Source organism: Ruditapes philippinarum, unplaced genomic scaffold (assembly GCF_026571515.1).
Source record: "Ruditapes philippinarum isolate M1 unplaced genomic scaffold, ASM2657151v2 ctg9985_1_1_1_1, whole genome shotgun sequence".
NCBI classification, from domain to species: Eukaryota; Metazoa; Mollusca; class Bivalvia; order Venerida; family Veneridae; genus Ruditapes; species Ruditapes philippinarum.
In genome coordinates, this window is record NW_026855814.1 from 58,754 (window position 1) to 63,936 (window position 5,183).

The window sequence follows — 5,183 nt, forward strand, 5'->3', positions numbered from 1 at the left end:
ATTTTCTAAATTATAAATATGTGTTTTTTTATAATCGAAACGGATGAGTGTCTAAAAAAGAATCTGCCATTTCCATGACAATTCTATACCAAGCTGCATTCTAACTACTATTGAATTAGAAATAAATCAAGAGGGATATGTTTTATATCTTTACATTAAGTTAACTGATTTTGTGATAGTGCATTTATATTGAGATAATACTTTAAAGATATTTTAATTTGTTTTCAAATCAAATGCTACATAATATTTAGAAATCGAACATCGGAAGTTCTGTATATGATTTCTTAAAATAAAATTCCGACAAATTTTAGCATAATATTTAATTTAAAAATTAATCATTGTTAGGTCGTTTCACATTGGAAATTTCACTTAATGTATTGTTTGATTTTATCAACCTGTCATTTCCATACTGATTATACGGTCAATGCACAGACTATATTAATATTCGATAAATGTTCGGTAAATACCGTGAGATGTACGCAGTAAGATGTGGTTAAATTCGTCTTGTTTCTATGAATTAGTTACACTGACCGTTATAACGCAATAGGGTGAACTACGGGTATAAATTATCTAAATGTCCAATGTGTCAGAGTAGGCCCAGGTTTTTTTTCTTATTCATAACTATTTTCAACATTTTTGAAGTTATGGTTGTTCCGTTTTTAATATGCTTTGCACTTTTTTGTAAATACTATACATTTGTATATAACATTGTTTAAAAATTAATACTGAAAATTCATTCCGATTAAAATCAATAAATGTAACTATACAATACAAAATGTGACAATTCAGTGTTTTTAGTTGTTTCATATCTGTGTAGACAATTTTGCAAGCGCTTCACCATTTTCATTAAAGTATACTTAAAAATAAAGACAAAATAAGTAAAAATAATGTCTAAAAAGGGGATTGAACATCGGACCCCTCATGCATTAGGTAATCACTTAACCGACTTTGCTATATTGCGGATGTTACAAGAACCTACATTAATCTAGTGGGAGTTTTCCAAACGTAAGTGATATACTCCATATTAATTCTCGTAAAATAACGCACAAAACCGAAGTGGGATCGAATATTTAAATGAGTGCTAAAATGTATTCATAATTGACAGGTCAATAAAATCAGACTATAAGACTTGTTATTTACCTACATTTAATGATGTTTGGATGTATTCATGTTGGTGCTAGAAATGTATAAATTGATTGAATGAAATAAAACAGTAAACATGTATACCAAAAGCATACACGGAAACACCATCATTGTTCTTTTACATTATTAAAGTACTGCATAGTAAACAAAACTCTTGGCAATTTTTTAAAAGATAAAACCATTTCAAAAACTCACATATTTTATTATTATTCATTGAACTTTTCTCATAGTTATGTGGCATGGCAACCCTGTACATCTTCCTAAATTTTTACTTATGTCATTACTTTATTTGTTTGTTTCATTTTACGCCTTTTTCCAACAGTATTTCAGTCATATAGGCGGGTAGTTTCCTAACCATCGTTTCTGGAGAGTCACACCAGAGCAAAGCATCTCCCGGGGATCGAACCCACGCCAGAGAGGTAACTGGATTTATTTAGAAGTCATCGACTCTAACCCCTCGACCACGGAGGCGGTTTTAATCATAACTTTATAAGAAATTAAATGTAAATAATGAAATATACCTTTTGCCGAGATGAGTTGATCGCCGATCCAATTTTTGGCGAAAACATTTGTTGGATCCTTATAAAAGTCATGCTTTAAAGAAAAGGCCCATCCGGAATATGTGGTTCCGAAATCAATCGCTGCTACTAGTACGGAACTCATTCTTCAGTCTTACTTTAAAATATACATATAATGAAAGTATTAGTTTGTTAGGGAAGCTGGAAGCTTTTGCCAATGAATTGCATTAAAATGCATTAAAAAGTAGTTTGAGTAATTCATCACAGTTGAAATGTGAAGTTGAAGGTTTTCCTTTTCACACACGACTTACTCTTAGTCTATGGTTAGTTCAATGGACTGTGAAATTGTTTCTTAATTAGATCTGTTTAAAAACCTGATACATTGGCCATACAGTATCACATTACTTTCACCAAAAGAGTTTCATCTTGCAAAGATATTGCATTAAAAGTTTTGTTAAACACCAATTAATACGCATCTTTGTATTGAGTTCATTTATCTGACCGTTCGCGCGACATGAAATGTCGAACTTTTGAATTTATAAATGTCTGAATTAACGAATTGAGGCACTTTTCCCCTCTTAATGTCCAATTAATTTTAGATTGTAACAAAGAGACGTCTTTAGAAGATAATAATAAAATATATTTGACTGGTCAGCATTTCATAGAAGTAATCAAACACTTCTGATTTTGAAATCAGACCAGCATAATCTCAATAAATATGAATGTAATTTTCTTTCATTTTTGCAAAACAACATACAAGATTCAATATCTACTTGCCTTCTGTCTGTCTGTTTGTTGTTGTTGTTGTCGTCTTATGCAATTGTACATGTTTTCTAAGCCAGCCATTGAAACGTAAATTATATATAGATATAAACAGTCAGCAATTGCTCAATGCTATTAAACTAGAAAATACTTATAACCAATTATTTTCTTATTGTTCTTTCTTACCTAAATCAAACTATTTGAAAGCAATGTCCTAAATATATACATGTACAAGTATATATGAGCCGCGCCATGACAAAACCAACATAGTGCGTTTGCGACCAGCATTGATCCAGACCAGATTATATGTGTGTGTTTTGTTATTTCTATCTAACTGATGGGTCATTCTTGTAAAATATGTTCTTGTAACTTTTTGCATAAGGGAAGACCCGTTGCTAATGATTAGTGTTTCGTGTTTATACGGCAGTTATCATGGAACATTCAATGTGACACGTTAGTTCCATTCCATAAAACGCTGAATTTGGTAAAAAGTATAAGAATGCCTATGCCATAAACGAGTCTGCATGCCGACATAAAATAAAAATAATAATAATAATAATAATAAGACTCAGTAACAAGCAATTATCATAGTATTGCAAGCAACCCATAAGTCCCCTACCGGTTAGAACCCTAGCAACATTCAAGAGGGCCATTGGCCATTGAACTATGCTATTGAATGAATAACATTGTGACATCTGAGGGTTCATGTTTCTATGCAATACTCTAATTATACATTTTCTACGACATCAATTACGGTTATTGTTATGGAATTATTTTCGATCTATTTTTGTATGTACATAAAACATCCAACATGGAAATTTATAGCGAGCTCTTAGAGTACTTGCTAATAGTGATGGTTTTGACTGCTGTGACACATCGCAACTTTCCGAACTACAAGATAACAATAAAAGCCGAGGTATTCTGATTGAAAACGGAAGCTTAGACTGGTGTCCTGTGCACTTATATGGGAACCATAATAAAACAGGGAACCAGAATAAACGGAAGCAGTGTATAAAATACCGAATGACAATTTTAAAACGGAAAATGTAAAATAAAAATGAACAATTATTTTATACTATTTCACGGTAAAGGTAAATCATGCTCGCTTTGAGGCTTGCTTTTTTCATATTATCTTTAGTAAGTATTTATTGAACCTTTTTGTAAAACACCGCTGCTTATGACTGTAATTGCGTGGAATGGATGTATTTTTGCTAATTTCGTGTCTGTTGACAACTTTTAACTTTCATTTTCGTCTTTGTATTGTTTGCGCATGCGTTTATTTAATCTCGATCATAGTTTAATAGTCGGATTTGTATTATAATGTGGATCGTATTACCGGCTCTTTTATTTACACTACGCATGTGCATCGGCTCTGTCCCGGCACCCTTACATGCATTGTACATGTACATCGGCTCATCTCCGGCTATTGTACATGTACTGCGCATGAGCACCGGCTCGTACACGGTGACTGCAAATGCGCGCTATCGGCCCGAAACGCCCGAAGTCAGTTCCGAGCAGTCGTATTCAAGATTTTCTTCTGAGCACAAGCATTGTCTCATTTCTCTTAGAAAATTATCTTAAATAATTAAACTTCTGAATTTGAGGTAAAGTTAATCAAATTATATCACATTTCAATAGTTTTTCTCTTTACGTAAATGTTTATGTTCAGCTTTTTGGGACATTTATTCCAAAATATTCAACTTTTTAACTTTGTTTTTATTTCGAGGTCTGACGGTCCACGTAGTACTCAAACTTTAAATATTATTGCTAAATTGTTGCACCTTTTAAATTCTTAATATAATTGTTACTTAAATGAATTATTTTAACTGTTTATCGATAGTGAAATTATTGTGTTTATTTTAGTAACCGTCATCAACCATAGAAAGACAAAACTTTGTGTCTTCGTCTTAATTTCAACATCAACAATCATCACTCGAGATCATAGAACAACACAGAGAAGAATATAAAACAGCAGTATAAGAATAAGTCCGATACCATTTAGAGAGATTTTCCCCGCCCATTTTGGGATAGGACCGGTCGTAGTGACGGCCGACGGAGTACAACATTGAAAATTTAAATAAAAACAAAACCCCTAAAAATATTATAAAGTGAACAAACCAATGAAGAAGCTGAATCCAACTAACATACGAACAAGCACCGTGCTCGCGTCGCACTGGTGACAGCTAGACAGGGATCTAAACCTACATTTGATTTCTGAAGACATATTGGAAACGTTACACTTTATATCTCGATAAACATCAACATCCGTGAAGGTAATCTCCGTCCATTTTTGTAAACTAAAGGAGGCTAATCGTACTACGACCGTTGTATTTAATCAACAAAGTTACATTTCCTGGATTTTTTTTGCTTGACTAGTGAAAATATTAAACTTGGCAATTAATTAAAAAGAGAACTAGAAAAGGAAGAAAATTATTGCAGACCTAGAGTGCAACATTCATCACAACATAGAGAGACATATTTTTGCTTATATAAATAAAGATTTATATTTCTTTTAAATCACCAGATACTGTAAGACAAGTCTCATAGACCATATTACAATACAGTGCAACCTCAACAATAGATACCTTTTAGATTTGTTATATTTTGAATATTTCCTTATTTCTTATTTGTGCTTAGCATACAACTACTACAGATAACATAATGAGTGAGGACCGATCTCCCACTATAATATATGACTCAGATACAGATGGACCTTTCCAAGATGACCATGTGCAACCTCAATCAACCCTCGTTAGAAAA